At 43.6% G+C, this 18,492-nt stretch overlaps 1 protein-coding gene across 1 annotated transcript in view; it reads right to left on the bottom strand.

Annotated features, from left to right (window-relative positions):
- The window catches only part of NCOA7 (nuclear receptor coactivator 7), a 79,262-nt gene extending 71,278 nt beyond the window's left edge, over positions 1-7,984 (bottom strand). Inside the window, 1 exon segment of the mRNA XM_079298085.1 lies at positions 7,800-7,984. The gene's annotated coding sequence lies outside the window, so the exon portion shown is untranslated.
- Positions 7,985-18,492: the final 10,508 nt, after the last annotated feature.

The following is an 18,492-nucleotide window of genomic DNA, read 5'->3' as shown; positions in this document are numbered from 1 at the left end:
GATGGCATATGGGGCAGAAAGCAGAAAAAAATAAACTAGAGTAACAGCAGACAGAGAGAGCACTGCTAGAAAAGGCTAAATTTACTTGAAAAAAAATGAGTCAGGGAATACATTACCTTTTCCCAATACAAGACCGAGTTCAAGGAAGCAATAGTTCTCACTGTGAACTTCTCTAAAACAAAGTTGTGATTTCCTCTACCTGGTGCACTGGAACCCATCCTTGCCTGCAGTGTCTTAGATTTTGAGGAAATGGCCCTCAGATATCTTCAGAAACACTATTAGAAGATCCCAAAATTAGTTACTATTGGGTGAGAGTAGAATAAAAAAATTCCCTTTCTAGAAATAATACTAAAAAAGCTTTTAAATCCTAAAGTGAACACAAAATGAAACATAAACCATACTATTTTGACATTGCAACCAAAAGATAAAAATATATCTTGCCTGTATAAACAGGTACAATTTCCCTGCTAAGCTTGTATGTTTTCTGTTCCTATAAATCATTTTGATACTACCATTACTTAAACATGGGTACTCATACAACCCACATTTCAAGGAGGATGTCAAAAAAAACTCCTGCACAACATACAGAGAAACCATAGGAAAAGCAGCAACAGGGAAGAAATGGCACCTGGGTGGGATCCATACACAGCATGCTTAGTTACAGCTCAGGAATACTACAGGGCACAGAATAACTGAGAAGGGAACAGCCTCACCAGGCAGGGACAGGGGCACTGGACCACACAGCACCAGGAATTTGAGGCATGCAACTGAAAGCACAGTTTACCTCTTATGATAAACAACAATCTGAAAGGCTTACTGAGATTATAATGAGTACTCTACATATCGAAAAATTCAAGTCTAATCCAGAAGTCTTCCTAAAGGACAAATGTGGGTCCACGACAAGTCATTAATTCTCAAGTATAGGAAGGTCAGGAGGATGCTATATGGTACTGAGCTGGCACTCTTTCTCCAAGCTTGGTCAGAGACTGGGAGCAGCACAGGTGCAAGAGCAAAGCATTGCACCTGGTTGTGGGCACTTAGTACAACCTTCTGCACTGCAACCCACTGGGAAGCACTACTAGACCTTCTGAAGCCTGGCTGCACTCTGCCCTTGCAGGCAAGCTGGAGAGAGACTGCAAATAACACAGCCACGACCCCATGAAAGGCTGCAGAGGGCCACCCACCCCAAAACTGAACAAACAGTTCCCAACATACAACTTCCAGCATCAGCACAACCACTCACACCCACCTGACATTTTGACCAGGAACAAAGATATACAGCTTTCCACCTACAGTAAAAGGATTTGCAAAGAAAAGAGGGAAGGAAAAATACTCTTTTGTACACGTTTAATATATCAATCTGAAGCATTTTGTTTGGGAAGGAAAACATAATTCCTCTAGCCTGCTGTGAATTTTGTCACTAACTCATTGTTTCGTAAATCTGGCTAGGGAAAAATGACAAGGGAATAAGATTCTGGAAAGGAAAAAAATGGAGGAGAAGGAAACAAGAAATGAAGACTTGTTTCTCCTACTGTGCTTTCCTTCCTAGTCAAAGCAGGTCACTTGAGAGAGTGCTCTTAATGCTGACTTCACTCATCAAATGTAGCATTACATTTCCTCTTTTTGGGAAAGCAATCTCAACCCCCAGGACAAACTCAGAGCAGACATGGCAGCAACATGATGTGGACATTTTCTTCCCATGAGGATGCAGATCACTCACAAGAGGGAGTGAGAAGCCACCAACATTGTGGCAGGCAGCCACCCACACCATCAGTAACTCCACCAGCAAGTGGATACCTCACTAAAACAAGAGCTACACCTATAAAGCCATTGACCTTTTTAGCTTATTGATCATGATGAGGAGGTTTGTCAGTCATCTGCTTTTTGGGTGATGACACAGAATTTCTTCAGTCAGATGAGCCAAGGACCATGACTGCCTGCTGCTGAACTGGGCACCTGCTGAGACACAGAGGGCACAAGCCAGGTTCTGGACAGAGAGCTTTATCATTTTTCTCAGCATTGGTTATGCTCCAACTTTCCTTTCATGCCTAGCGGACAGCAAAGGGAAATTGAGTCCCTTTGTCCTTCATTTCCATAATTATTGTTTGTGAGCAGCCCCAGCTGCCTAGAAGAGCATTTCCTTGTGTCAGATCTCGCTGCAGAGGCTCACACTACATTCTCACCTTTGAAACAACCACCCAAATGGGTGACTGCAGGGACTCACTCTGGCTGCAGTAACTAGCCACAGGATTCCTACAATTTTTTGAATTACTTTTCTGAAAACATGCTATCCTCCAATCCAAATCACTCTCAACTGAATTCACTTCTGTTTGAATAGAGGGGCTTATTCCTTAACACTTAAAGAGATTTGAAAGCTGTTCCCCGAAGTCAGGACCATAAGAAAGCCAAACATCTACCAGACCCAGCCTCAAATCAATTTCAACCTTCTCTTTCCAAATCATTGATACACATAGCAACAAAGCCATATTCCTAATAGGACAAGGACTGTTCCAATCAATTTTAACTCACTTCATCTCCAAAGGGAATCATTTATCATTTCAGCAGCAGATGTGACACATCCAAAGGGGAGGGTGGCTACTGCTGCAGTGAGAACAGGGCACTGGGCAATGCCAAGGGAAAAAACCCAGAGACTACCTCATAACCAACTTGGACAAATCAGGTACTCCAGAAGTGCTTATTTTCTATAATATAATATGCAAAAATGAAAAAATACCAAAAAAAAGACACTGAATTTCCCTCCAAGACCAAGATTTTGATCCACTAACTCAAAAAAAAAAAAAAAAAAAAAAAAAAGAAAGCCATCAGAAAGCATTTTGGCTATGAGCATCTACTTCAATACAACCCTTCAAAGGATCAATACTACTCAACAGTTTAGGTCCTTAAAATATTTTGTGAATATTTATGGACATTTTCCAGGTAAAAGGATGAAAGAGAAGGCAGTCAAAAATGCATTAGAACTTACATATTTTTTATCATGACTTACATTTAAAGATACATATTCCTGAAAATGTAATTTTAATTCGGAAAGTATATATTCATGCAGCCTTTTACATATATTCTTGGCATTTTCTATCGCCTTATCCATTAATTTTCTGAAAGTCTGTGTGTGTACACATATATATCTGATGGAACAATATCAGGAAATTATTATTTCCACACTGTGCAAACACTGGCTGATACAATATGCTGGCAGAGTTCATCAACACACATTTTAAGTATCACACAAACACCGGCCCTTAGACTAGATCACAGCATTTGAAGCAAACCATAATCGATTAATGGGCACCTACCCACCTTGAAAGTCCACGACTGTGCATTAAACAAGAAATCTACGACTACCTAATGGAATAACAATAATTGTAGCATGTAAAGCAAACACATGCTAAAAGCTTGTAATTGAGTCGAAATGCTCATCATCTCATTTCATCACCTAGGGGATGAACAGTTACTGTATCCTTTAGCACCGCGATATTGCACACATCATGCAAGACACAAGCATGCCACTCCACCCCTAAACCAACTCCGAGGCAGTGTACGACGAAGGACAGAGAGGAAAGTCCATTGCACTGATTAAAGAGAGAAAAATCAATTATTGACACACCTTCGGAACCTGGCAGCACTTCGCAATCACGACAGCCTCCGGCTATATAAATTAATATATAGAGAGAGCCTGGAACATTCCAGTAATTCACCCGAGACCCTGAGAGGGAGGAAATAAACGAGACTGGAGCCGTGAAAGCGATCAGGGCAGGGTAGCGGCCGCGCTCAGAGCAGAGCGCGCCAGGCGCAGCCCCCGGGCGGGCGGGCAGGTCCCGGCAGCCGCCCCGCGCCGCCGGCCGCGCCCGCACGGACACACCGCGCCCCGGGCTGCCGCCGCGCACAGGAGCCCCGGGCAAACAGCTCCTCGGCCGCCACGGCGCCGGTCCCGTCCCCGCCCCGCCGGGGCACAAGGCCTTGCCCCGCCCGCCCCGGGCCCGGCGCACAGACAGACCTGCGGGCGGGCGGCATGGCGGGCCCGGCCCGGCGCTGCGCCCCGAGCGCTCTGCGGGAGCGCCGCCGCCTCCGCCGCTCTCCGCCCGGCCACGGCGCCGCCCGCCCGGCGCTCCGCTCCGCCTCCCCTCGGCCCCGCCCGGCCGCGCTCCCGGGCTGCCGTGCGGGCTCCGAGCCCTGTCCTGGGCTCCAAAGGGCTCCGTCTGCGGAGCCAGGAGTCCTACCAGTCATAAAGCCCAAGCGTCGGGGTCCTCCTCTGGAGAGGAGTTTTCTCACGAGCGATGCTAAAAACAAAACAACCAGTTTTCGAAATTGAGGTTAACCAAAGCCCTTAGGTCCGTGGGAAACTGAAAGGCACAGAAACCTCGTCTGCTGTTTCTACACTGTCCACCAGTAGGCTTCTTAACCCTATCTCCAGAAAACAACACCCGCTATATTTACCAGAAACTCCCCTCCCTTACCGGAGATAACTGCAGGTAACCCCCCCCAGACGTTTGTGGCTAGCCTAAACAAGATCTAGCTTATTCTTTGTTCCTTAGGTTAGTAACCAAGCATTGTAACACCATTACATTCCAAATCCTGCAGGACAAAAACTCAAGCCTGAATATAGGCAGATATTTGCATAAATGAAAAGGTGGCATAGAGTGTACACATATATAGAGAGATGTTCCAAGAGTGTGTCAAAATAACAAATAGTGCACGGCAGTCTTAAGAATAATATTTTTACTTGTTATAACGTTACTAATCCAATGAGTTTTAATTTTAAGTAAGAGATTTGTCAGATGCTTATTTTTTAAATTAACAGCTGTTTGGAAGATTCATTTCAAAAACGTGTCATTTTCAGGACCACATGCATCTCCAATGCAGACACAGCTATCTCCCACCACTGCCATTATCCTACTTGGAGCATATGCTTGTTACCACTCAGTGTCACTACTGGGACAACTGTCTCAACTCCTCCACTAAATTTGCTGCTGCACTTTCAGCTAAAATCAAAGACTCCATCTGATTTTTTTTATTCTACAGTAGACAGATTTTCTTTAAAACGTAGTCTGCTGCTTAAAGGGTATGTTCTGATAACACTGAAGTTACTACATCTTATTATTACCCAGCAAAAGATGGACAAACCCAAAGTTACTTCAGTTAAAATCTCAAAGAATTCACTGGCACAAGGGTTCTCTACAGAAAAAGGGGGCCTGCTCTCAGTGACTCTTCCCGCAGGCTAAGATAACAAAAAATGGCAGAAAAAGAGGAAGAATAATAGTTCTGTTTGCTCAACATCTTTTGTCAAATTGCAGAAGCTACAAAGCCCTATCCATCAAAGTGGTAGAAACCCTATTTATCTCTTAGCTGCACTTGCACAACAATGACAGTGACTAACACCTTATTTTAGCCCCAGAAAAGCTATCCCTATCCCAATGTACCAGTGCACTGTCCATCATCATTCCAAGCACAGTCACCTCTATAGTACAGTGCTCTATAAAAACTCTATGAAATAGACAATACATAAACTCCACATAGCAAAGAAACTACACATTTCTACAGTACTTATGTTGCACTGAGCATATGAAATATACTCTAGACTGCTGGCATGGGGGAGAAATCACATTCCTGTCAGAGCAGCAGGATAAGCAGGCTAGGACTGGGACAGAAGCATCGTATAAGTTGTGGTTATGGCACTGTGGACAAATTTGATTTGATTATCTGTCTTTGTGGTATCAATGCTTAGAATATCTTTACCTGACAAAACCATAAATTCACATTGCTTGTTGAATTTGGGAAATCGGCAAATTTGTTTTATCATTGTTTGCATTATTTTGATGGAGATAAAATGTAAATTTGCTATTTTCATCACTTCCAAATTGTGATTTTTTACCCTAGAAAAAGATTCTCAATCTCCCATGAATAACCACACATAAAAGACTCAACACATTTGGGATACTGAAATACTACATTCAAAGGGGTTTTGATCTTCTGTTTCAGTGTACATTAACAGAGTTACATTGAAGAGAAAAAATTGCCAGAGGTACAGTATGTTTATGGCCTGAATTCAGATTACAGTAACAGCAGAAAAAATACTATATTGCTTGTGCAGTTCATGTAGTTTTTGTTTCTTTTTTTTTACATCTGTAATTGTTAGCCTATAGCTCATTTATTTAAGACAACCTGTCATAAAGAATTACACTGACAACTTCAACTACTATAACAGTCCAGTTTTGAAAAGATATAAAAATAAAGGTGACACCAATCTTTCTTTTTTTTTTTTTTTTTCCCAGGATCAACCCTTCTGGTTTTTCCTATTACTCCTACCATTATTCACCATGAAGTAGTCACAAAATAGGTTTCATACAGACAGACTTTTATGCATACATAATTGAGGCTCTGCTTGATCCTACTGCACTGAGGGCTATTCTTAGCCTGGTTTCTTCAGTTTATGTAATGATGAATTTTCAGAGTGTCCCAAACTCACCCTTCAACTTTGAATTGATTGTCTAGATATAACTCAGTGTAACTGAGGTATGGAAATTTTCCACAAGTTTTACAAAAATGAGGAACAGACTATAGCTTGAAACTTTTAGAAGTTCTCCCCTAATAACTGATTCTGTGTACCTATTTCTCTAAGAGAGCAAACCAGAAGTAGCTTCCAAACTGCTCAGCCGAAGAAAGACTATAAAAAGGAATGGAATTTGCTGAGACACAAGAGATGACAAAAAAGTCCTATTTGTTTCAACTAAGGTAGCTCAGTGGGCACTGATGAAGCACCTGACCACCACGCTTTATCCCAAACCCCAGAATCACATGCATTTTAACACGGGCTGAAAGAGGAAAGAAACTGACCGAGGCTTTTCTAAGTCAAATGCAGCGCCAGGAGGAGAACAGAAGCTGAAGAAAAAGAATACAAGAACGGGTGAAAGCGTTTATGAGATATTGCAGGTTGCTGCCCCTCTGGCTCTTCAGCATCATTAACATCCCCAGGACAGGGACTCCCCGAGCCGCGGCGCCGCCCGTCCCCTGGCGCCGCGAGTGCCACAGTGCAGGCGCAGGGACAGGCACGGAGCAGGGAGCACCGCCACAGCCGCCGCCTCTGGACAACGCCTCCTCAGGTTTTCCTCTCTCTATTGCCACCAAGACACTACTGCGGTTAAAACAGATATGCAGTAAGTACAAACTACAACAGTATTCCCACCCCCCAGAAAATCGTTATAATCCAACAGCTAGGTCACCAATCTGACCACACATGGAAATTAAACATAAAACAGCCAAAGACTGTGTATCATCTCTTCCTGCCCCCTCCTTTCCACTTCCTGGAAACTGGGATAATGTACAACTACAAGTCAAGTGAACTTACAGAAGAAAATCTGAGACCAAGACTTTCCAGATGAAGCACACAGTTGGGGAAAGAGAGGACTGATAAATGCAGCTTCTGTGCAGATCAAGGGTTTTCACTGGAGCTGAAGCATGTACCCCAGGTACTAAAGAAAATTTGTACTTACCATTATATAGTAGGTACATACTCAAATTATATACTTTCCATATCTTAGCACATTACTTCTATGTTATTCTTACTAATTTTGACATCATAAGCCTACTGTCACATATCAATCAGTGTGTCAAATTAAAGTAATAATAATATCTAATATATTCATACAGAACAGACAAGTTAATTGCATGCTGCTGTACAGCTTGCATTTAAAGAAATCGCTCAGATTCCTTTCAGGTTCCAAAATTCAGCCTTACCTACCAGTGACAGCTGTGACACAGTACCTCTAACATTGAAAGTTACTCACTTGGCTTCACAGGCACACCAGTGACAAGACAAAAGAAACATCAGCCTCTGACATTCCTTTCCTGGTGCTTTTGGGAAGATCATTCTCCTCCAGCTACCATCTCAGGGATGCAGGCACAGGCACTGCTGCCTCTGTGCTGGCAGGAGGCTGAATCTCTGACAGTTTCACTGATGCACTTCTCTATCGGATACAGGAAGCCAGAGGAGAGGCACAATCTTTTGTCAGTGCACATGACTTGTACAGTAAAGAAAGCCATTTCTAAAAATAACTAGGCAGCATATGACTCTCAAAGCTATTTTTCTGGTGGTCTAGTGGTCAGTCCTCACCTCTGAGGTTAACATCAATAAAAATATTTCCTATTTCAGTAAATTTCTCTTGTACATACCTTAGTTTTCACTGCTCCTGTGGCTGTAATCAACAAACCTTTCACTGCTCAAGAGAAATTTACTACAGTATATTACTAATTTGGAAAGTGATATCCTAACTGTTGAGCACAACAGAGCAGGCTTGATTTGTTTCTACATCTAACAGCTTCCTAAAGCATTGACAAAGCACATTTGCTCACCCTGCTATCAGCATAAGATCACATTTTTCATAGGCTCAGCTACTTTTCTGAAATTGTAAGGGAGTATTTTGTCTCTGTCACTGAGGCAGCTTAAGAAACAAGGGGTTCACCCCTGCCTTCCTATGTGGTGTCACAGAACAGAGACACTCTTAAGGGTGGCAATGACCACTCTGTAACACACATCTTCAATCCTGCCAGTGCAGCTGCTGTGAGCCTAGCCTAGCTCTAACCTAGCTGACTCCAGGGCTGCTATCATCACAGCCACAGAAGTCAGTACCCCTCCAAAACTCACCTGAGAAGCAGAGTGCAGAAGCCTCTGCTTTTAAACACAACACTGTGGACCTAGTGAAATATACAAACTCTTAAGGCTAGCTCAGTTTCTGCAGTATAACCACTTCCATATCTGGCTATTGCTCCTTGCAAGTCCCACTTTTTAGGAAACTCTGTAGTCCCACTTCTTTCTCCTCAGCAATGGGCACAGATTACCTGCTGGGACCAGCTGATCTCTGCCACCTAGGCTCACTCACCTGTCTGCACTGGCCTCAGGCCACGGTGATACCTCAGCCTCCCCAGCACAGCTGTGGCTCCTCGAGCCCTGAAATGCCTTGGTCTTACCAAAGGGGATGCTGTCCATCCTACAAATGTGAAAAGCTGTTCCTGCATATCTAAGAATTTAGACCATATCTAAGAGAGCCTGATTTTAACCTCATATTTTGTTATCTCCCTCATTGCACAGTAAAATTGATGAATTTAGACCAAAGAAAGCTCCATCACAATCAAGACACACATTTTGTTCAAGACTGCTACAGTAAATGTTGTGTGATGAAATGAACCATTGGCTGAACAGGGATGTGGATGAGATGGAAACCAAACACTTCCAACCTGCTTCATTCCTCCCAGAAGAAAATTATCTCCTTGTTTTCAGACTCTAAAGCTTTTAAAGATCAGCTAATGCATATTTGCACAGTCCACAAGCACACGGTCTGAAGCTTATCTATCTTAACACGGAAAGGTTTTTGCATTTTAGAGCCAAAGGGCTTGAGAACCAGAGAAATCTGCTTGTGCAGAACCAATCCTCCTGCATAAATAGGGAATATTATTTTTGCTAGTACAGCTCCCAGATCTTCTATGCTCATGAAAACTACATGCCAGAGGAAAGAGCTTTTACAGAGAGGTCATCCGCAGCACTGGCCGTTTTCATGCCGCTCACACAAACCTTATTAAAAACAAAAGGTCACGAATTAGTATCTATCGTGTGTGGAGGCCGCGGCAGCGCAAGGCGAGCGAACACCGACCTCGATCTCCCTGTGGAGCCAGTGGCTGCCACGGCAGAGGCCTTTGGAGGGCTCTGGCCGCAGGCCCAGCGCCGGAGCCCGGACGAGCCGCGGCGCTCCCACAGCCGGCTCGGCAGGAGCACGGCGGGCGGAGGGAAGCGCCACGTTCTCCCTCCCGGCAGCCGCGGCCGCGGTGACCGCTGCAGAGCGCTGGGCTAACGAGCCCCGCCTGCAGCCGTGACAGCGACACCCCGTACGAGACGATGGTGTCACGACCGGCTTGTAAAGGCAACGCGAAATGACGGGAGACAACCGCGCGAAGCCGGCGCCCGCTGGGGGCGGTGGGAAGAGCGCTGGCGGAAGAAGAGAGCGAGACCCGGCGCCGCCCGCCGCCCCCCCGCCAGCCCCCCGCCGCGGCCGCGGCCGCGCAGCTCTTGCCTGTGGCGCTGGGGGAGCCGCCGCCGCCCCCGCTGCGGCACCGCCGGGCTGGCCGCTCCTGCCCGCCCGAGGCTCCGTCCCGCCCGGTCCCCCACCACCATCCCGCCTCCCGCCCACGGCGAGGGCCCTGCAACAGCCTCGCCTGGGCGGCCCCCTCTCCTCCACACCCCGCCGCCGCTATTCTCTTCCGTGGGGTGGAATAGAACGTCCCTCTCCACACATAGCTGCTTCCAGGACTTGGTACTGCCTGGAACGTGGGAGCGCAAGGAGAAAGCAGCGGCACAAAGTGGTCGGAAAAGGGAAGGAGATTGCACTTTCATTTGTTCTTTAGAAAAGAGTGGAAAGGCAGTTACAAGGATCCCTGGTGGTCTAGTGGTTAGGATTCGGCGCTCTCACCGCCGCGGCCCGGGTTCGATTCCCGGTCAGGGAAATCTAATTTTCAACCTTTAGCTACTTATTCTCTATTTTATTTTTGTATTCTCTCCGGCCCTCTCCCTCTGCTCTTACAATTCTGGAACCACCGGCCGGCTGCTGTGCGAGCCCGAGGCGCGGGAGTTTTAAGACACACCTGGCACTTGAAGGAATCGTGCACAAAGGCAGCGCTGAAGGTCTCAGGACTCTGCGCTGCTGGGAAGCCTGTCCAAATGTAACATCTGTCTGGAAATCTTCCCGTCACAACACTGGCTACAGACATCCCATGCCCACCCATAGGGATTCTGTAAGTCAGAAGAGGCCTGCCTAGAGGGCCACATGCAGTTAGAAATAAATAACAGGCTTTCTTTTTTTGTTGTTGTTGTTGTTTTTTTTTTTTTTTTTTGGTCTGCTCTTACAGCTTAGGGTGTTCCCACACTTCCCCCCCACAGGTGAACGTTCACTTAATACTACTGTGAATCTTTGAACCGTGGCAGCAGGGACCCAGTAGGGGCTGGAACATCTATCTGATGATGAGAAGATGAGAAAACTGGGTCTGTTCAGCCTTGACAAGACAGCTGAGAGAAGATTGCATCAATGTCTGCAAGTACCTGAAGGGAGCTGCCAAGAGGACAGAGCCAGGCGTTCCTTGGTGGTGCCTGATGTGAAAGCATCACCGAAAATAATGGAATTGTTTGCCTTTCCTAGGGCGTGCCAGAGCCTAGGCTGCCCTCCACTCCATAGGAGTGTCTCATGGGAAAGGTCCTCCACTACATTTTTTCATGACAAAGAATCTTCAAGGAAGTGCAAAGGGAAAAAGTCACCTTTGCTCTAAGGCAGAAAGCAAACAGTCAAAAGGGCTGTTGTCACCCTTTAGATATAAAGAAAAAGTGCCAACAAATTATAGTTAAACACCTGGTCCACAGGTTGCCACTTAAGGAATTATTGCATTCTTATGGCTGGAGGTTCTTAAGAGTGGGCTGGACAAGTTATCAACTCTCTCAGACTGGGCAAGGGGGGAGGCTCAGTAGATCTCCTAAGATCCTGAAAGTCACAATTATATCATTTCATCCTGCACTTTCCCCTATAATTAAGAGTTTACCTGTTAATTAGAGCGGTGTAGGGCTCTGAGACTCTTCTCTCCCGCTTTGATCTCAGTGAAATGCCTTACCAAGTTGGTGGAAGAAATTGGTGCTTCCTATGTCAGAAAATGATGGGCAATTTTAGAAGCAGCTAAAATTAACTTCAGGTGTTGACTACCTACCCAGAAAAGGCATATATATGGTTTTACAGAATAGCAAAAAATAAAATTAAAAAAGCATTTCATTTTGCTTTAACTCATTTTGCAGTAGAACATTTGCACACTCTCAGCACTGTTAGTCCAGCTTTAGAGTCATCTGAGAAAAAATAATCACATGTAAAATTTTAGAAACATGTGAAACCTCCCAGAATAGTTCTTGCACACAAATAAAGAGTAGTTTCCAATATTTTGTTAGGAATTCTGCATAATCTCTGAAAAAACTATCTAATGGCCTTCCAAATCCCTTTTCAGTCCAATACCAGACTTGAAACTTGACCTTGCACAGACAGAAAATATCCACCCAGCAAGGAGTAGGAACCAGTCCTCTTGGCTACTGTCCTCACACTTCAGGTCCCATTGTGATCAAAGGTGTCCTGGTTTGGGATGAAAAGAGCCCAGACCAATGTTCACCTTGAGCATGTGTTGAAGAGTCTTACAGCAGTTTCTGATTCCTTATCCTGGATTTTAGTGCTGGAGGGAAGGATGTGATGGAGGGAAGGAACTGGGTACTTGTTTTTAACCAGTAGAAGAACCATCCTTCCTAGAGCTTTTGCTGATATTTTTGTGTTACATAAAAGATGACTCATGATGCTGGCATCACCTGAAAAGGTGGGCTGTTTTACAGAGGACTGGCAGCGCAATCAAAAGCACATCACAAAAGTGATCTGACTAGACAACAGGTATTTCAAACAAATAAAAGATTATTAATAACATATTTTCAAAGTGTAGCTGAATTTGCTTCTCGCTGTGGTAGATTTTGACATACTGGCTCACAAGCATTTTCACTTTCATTTCTGTTCTTCCTCAAAAGTGTGACCAAGTGCTTCCCATGTCACAGAAAAGATTTACAGGAATGAACTGCAGAAGAAATAAGAATGATAAAGAAGACAATACCTTAACTGTAGATCAACTTAAACCTGCAACTGAGTCAAATTTTCTTTCTTGCTACCTCCTTTAAGTTATAGCCCTACATTAGTTCCGTTTTTTAAGTTTTTTCCAATCTTATATGAAGTATCTTGGATGTGAGTGAACATAAAATTTTGCATGACCTTTACAACTAGCAATTCTCTGGAAAATTAAAGTTCCCACTTTTTTTTTAATAGGCATATATTCTACTTGGCCTCATATTTCACTTCTGTCTGAAGAGCATAGAGTCATGCAGTCATTGGATTTATTCTGCTCCCAGGATGGTCTCTTGGCCGCTAATCGCCTTTTTGTTTGTTTTATTGTGGACATAAACAAGTGTAACTCAGTGGTATCCTGCACAAGGCAAGGAGCCTTTGCCTATTGCTATATTGCTGGAACACGCCACGAGGTGGCATCCCGGTCCTGCGTCTGCCACCACCCGCCCGCGGTTCCCAGAGCAGCCCCTCCTCGGGAGGTTTCACACTCCATTCCGCAAGTTAACGTGCCCGTTCCATTCCAAAGAGCTACAGAGCAATGAAGGATTTGTATGTGCTGATAAAGCAAATTTCATGTACAAATTAATCTTCTATTAAGGCAAATCACTGCCTAGTTTCTGAGTTGAATGATGTGCATGGAAACTTTACAAGTTGTCTTTAAAGAGTTTTAATATAACCTTAAAAAAGAAAAAGAAAAAAAGACACAAAGTATTATCAGGAGTGTGAATTGGACTCTATCCCCTCATCCTGTCTGTGGCATTAATACAATGATGACACATACCATTACCAGAATGACAAAGAACTTTGTTTCCCTGAACACATTTACCCCAACAGCCACTTTGTTAGGGGTCAGCAACACCTCTGCTTTTCACCTGTTGGTTTTGAACTGAAGGTCATGCAGAAAGTTTGTGCCAAGGTGAAGAAGGGAACCACAATTTCTGCATCCCAGGTCAGGATGCCGGGGCATCAGCTGCCCAAGGACACAAGATAAGGTTTGGTTTCATTCCCTTCCCTTCTGCATGGATTCACAAGGCTGGTGAACCATGGAAGCAGTCTGTGCTATGACATTAGTGCTGTCACCATGGCAGTCAAAGGACATAAACAAGGCAAAGTGTTTATTAAACTGGTGGGGTGGAAGGAAAAACAAACCCAAAAGATTCTTTCAGACACACAATCCTTTTCCAGGTTTCTTTCCCCATCCTATTATCTTTTCCAATATTCTTTCTCTATAATATTGATGTCATAAAACATAATTGTAAATCTCTTCCTGAGCTACAGATACACTATGAAACACCTTCTGGGCAATAACATAAAAAAAAATGACAACTTCACTGCACAGCTTCCTAGGACTGTTCCTTGAGAACTACAGTTGGAATATTTACTCTGAATTGTTTTAAGAGAAATTATTTTATGCAAAGCAAGGCAGTTTATTTAAGGTAATGTTATTGAAAGTCCAATACAGATTAAATTACCACGCACAGATCTAGATAATATGTCCAAGGACCATTTTCCAGCAAGTCCAACAGAAGCAGTTGCCATGTCCTATTAAGAAGTACTCTGATCATGAAAGCTCTGATCCTTTTAAAAGTCTGAACTTTTTCTCTTGCATGCTGTAAATCTGCTTTCTAGATCCTTTTTATACTGCCTTGTGGCTACAGTCAATCATTACCTTCTGCCTTTCCATGCTTTGTTTCCCATGTGCTCTTTTAATTAATCACACTTTAGTAAACTATATTGACAACGTTATTATGCTGTGCCTAATTTTTGTCTTGCTAGCAGGAAAACAGAGCTGGGAGGTGCCAGTTCCCTCCCCCCCCCCCCCCGCCCCCCAAAGCAGGAAAATAATAACAGATTATAAACTGCTATTACAACACATGCTCTGGCTGGTGGTGCTGTCTCCTGATGTAGCAGGGAATAGCAGAGACTCAGACAAGGAAAAGGCAGCAGGGCTGATGGAGGGTGGCCACAGCAGGGTGCCTTATTGGCTGTGCACCCAAACTGCCCCTGCACCCTTCACAAGAAATGTTTTTTACAGAAATTACAGCTCTGTATTCCATAACTGGCATAATTGGTGTTGAGTAAGCTTCAGCTCTGCAGAAGAGGTCCAGCAAAATGAATGAAAAAACAGGAATGGTCTTCTTGTCTGCTCAGATAAGAAACCACCTGCCTAATTCGATCAGGATGAAGATATGCAGTTTGTTCATTCTCTACCCCAAGCCAGTAGCAAGTCTCAGTTTCAGATTTGTTGGGACTGTGGCCTTGGTTCAATCAAAATGGAGGTCCTTGCTGGAGGTCCTTGCTGTAGCCTGCAAGGGCTTTCATCCCTCCTACCACACTGCACTCATCTTCCCTTAAGCAACCAGGCGGAATCACGTGAGAAGACGAATATGAGCTCCTGAGCTTTTGTCACCATGACTCCCCTGCTGGCTACAAGGTTCATAGGGACCTCTGTGTATGTGCCAAACCCAGTTCTGAAGTGATCTCTCTCAGGTTTACCATCATGATCTCCCCAAGTGTGCCTTTGGTGAGAAAGGAGTGGTGGGTGGCTGGTGGTTCTGCTGTGGATGAGGGCAAAATCCAGGTACCTTAAAGATATACCAGGTATATCTTAAAATCTCTTGTACCTACTGTTTATTACGGTTTGCTGATCCTCCTTTAAAAGTAAAAAGGATTAAATGTAATTTAATGAGTCCTCTTCTGGTCATACATTCAAAGGGGCTTTTCTTCCATATCATCCATTATGCCATCAGAAATTTGCCTCCCTCAGTAGCATCTGGCCTCCAGGAGATCTACTATCTTCTACTAACCAAAGGCTTACAGCAAGGGATAGAAACTTGAGTTAAAAGTGCTCCCAAGATGATGATGAATTAGGAGCTAATCTTTCCCCTGGGATCTGAGGTCTAATTAGACATGATCAAGGACAAGAATTAATTAACACTATTCCCACTTTATAGGTGAGTAGCCAAGAAGTGAACTAACAAACAAGCTGTATTTCTGATGTGTTTAAACGCTCAAAAGTAACTCGGCACCAAAAACTTAAAAATCAGACAAAAATGCATCCTCTAAAGTTTTGGTCCTTTGGTTTAGGCGGGGGGCTTAAAAGGACAAAGAATTTTGTTGATACAAATAATCACATCGAAGAGGAATAGTTCCTCTGTTTCCCTCAGAAGTACATCCTTAGTTCCTTTGTAGGACCAGTCCTAAATCATATTGGTGATGAACTGTAACACTGATTTTGAAAAGCAACAGAGACTGAAAAAGTCACTCATGTCAACAATAGCTAAAAGATATCTCTAACATGCCTAGTTCTTCTTCACTTTAAAGGTTATATACAGGAGAAAAAGAGCTTTATTTCCTTTTTTTTTTTTTTTTTTTTTTGCCTCCAGTTTGAACCACAGGCACAGAAACACTCCACTGCAAAAGCTGGGCAAATGGGCAAGCAGTTCTTACATATTTATATTGAATTACTACTTCTCTTTTGTTTTGTTGGTGGCAACTTCTGTTGGGCATCCTTGGGTTTTGACGGTCACATCAAAGGGGCGGCTCTGGCGTGAGAACCGGTCAAAGTGAGCCAGATAATTAATGGATTTATTACTGAGGTCGGTTCCCATGATTGTCGGTGGGCAGCAGCCACTGCTGTGTCGTAATCCTCATTCTCTTGGTAAGGCACATACTGCCTTAAAAAGGTTTAATGATCCAACAGTGATTTACTAATGGGAATCTTTCTTGTCAGTTTAGCAGGCCTTGGAGGAGGACAGGGTGGCACATGCAGGTCAGTTTTCAGCAGTATCAAGAAATGGTTTTATTTGTTTTGTTTTGGGATTCCTTCTCAGAGCATTTTTATTCACTAATTGCAATAATAAATTGAAGAGTCAAAGTCATTGTAGCTGGGCAGGTATCAGATTCTTGTTAACATGAGGAGGGAAGCAGACAGACATTGGTCACAGTAGATTGCGGCTGAAGGTCCAGGATAATTATCAGAAAACATTCACTTCAGCTTTTATGACCGACTAAATGAAAAAGTGTGATAAGAGGGACTGAAACAGCCTCATGAAACCGCAGGCTGGCAGCTGGTCCTCGCCACCAGCCCCTGCTGGGGGGGCTGCCTGGCAAAGACCTTTCTCCAAGGTTGCCTCCCCTTTCTGCTGGGAAAGGAGGGAGGGAGACAACCAGTGGGACAGCTGCCCAGAAAGAGGGCAGGGGAGGGAAAAGAAGAGGAAGCAGCTTTGCCTACCCAGAGGGAAGGAGATGCTCTTGATGCCCAATGAGCCAGCATCCCCACTGCTGCTCCCCCTTGCCACCCCGGTGCCTCTTCTGAAAAACAAACTCCAGAAAAGCCAAGGAAAAATAAAATTCCTTCTCCTCCACCAAAATACATTTAGAAAATGGGAGAGGGGTGGGGAGAAAAACAATGTCACTTTATTTTAGGGCTTGTATAATAAAGCCAAGGGTTGTGCTGGCAAGTGACATTAAGAGCTATGTGAACAATCCACACACAACAGACCTCGTCTTGTTAATCAAGTTGTGAAAGTGTACCTTAAATGTCTAACTTTTGTTTTAAACTCCTTGAGGGAGAGAGTAATTTTTCTCAAGAAAATTAAAGTTGCTTTTCTCTCTGAGATATGAAAATGTACAGAGTTCTGAGTTAAATCAAAAGTAAGGTGGGGAAAGTGTAGGTGTTTGCATGACTACAATTTTGTCTCCTTGCGTTTATATATTGCCTTGTAGTCATTTGCTAAATTTTCACTTACCACACAGTAATGTCTATGAGTATTCTTTATAGGTGAAACAGTTTTCTTTACGTCTTCCATTGAGACACTTTCCTGGAGTGGGTGCAGAGGTCTTGCAGTTCACAAAGACAGTGTTTGAAATTTCCTAGCAACCACAATTTCAGTTCAAGGTATTTTTTCATCCTGAAAACTTTCTTTGTAAAAGAGAAAAATCCTGAAAATTAACAGGGTGGAAAGAAAATTCAGTCACTAACTCAGAAGGACTTCCCTGCAGCAAAAGTAATAGCACTGTTCAAACATTCTCTAAAACATTTAGTTTTGCTTGAATTAAATACTCTCTGTTGTATATCTGTAAAAAAAGGAGTCTGCTTCTTCAGACCTTGAAAGTAATTCAACCAGGCATATTTCATTTTATTTCCCATAATTGCTTCCTTTAGCTTCTGATATTTGAGTATCTAGGGTACAACACTAATTCATGTGTCCTAGATTTATACTGATACCATGAATGCAGAAAAATATTCCTTCAAAAACAATTTATATTGATCTCATCTTATGATCACCTCCACTACTGAAGTCAGGGCATTAAGAGAATTTCTAAAATTAGCGGTGATTGAGGAGTTGACTGGTTTTATGGGAGTGATAGATGATAATGCCTTATCACCAAATTATTTTGACACTGTTCTATTGTTTCTTCTGGTGAGGAGTCTGATTTTTTGAAAAAAAATTTAGGCCATATGTGAAAATCTTATTAAGCTTCAAGTCTTGTATCTCCAAAGATTATGCAAGACAAGGAGAAATTCAGTTGCGTGGCCATACATATATCATACCTCTTAAGCAACTTGGGTTTCCCAGGCATCTGCACAGGACTGACAGAGGTGACACAGGACACAAGAGAGACCTACACCCTAGTTAGTGCCCAACTCAGGACATGGCAAACATTTTGACAACTGAATGATGACTAAGTGATTGTGTTTGCACATTCATAGCACTTTACAACTTCCAGTAGTAGCAATTACCAGGATAAAAAAAACAAATTAAAACCAGCCACACCTTCTCCGTATTCTATGGAAACT

This window comes from Erithacus rubecula (genome assembly GCF_903797595.1).
Source record: "Erithacus rubecula genome assembly, chromosome: 2".
In the NCBI taxonomy this organism is placed as follows: Eukaryota; Metazoa; Chordata; class Aves; order Passeriformes; family Muscicapidae; genus Erithacus; species Erithacus rubecula.
Note: the sequence above shows the minus strand (reverse complement) of the source record. Positions and strands in the feature narration are given on the sequence as shown.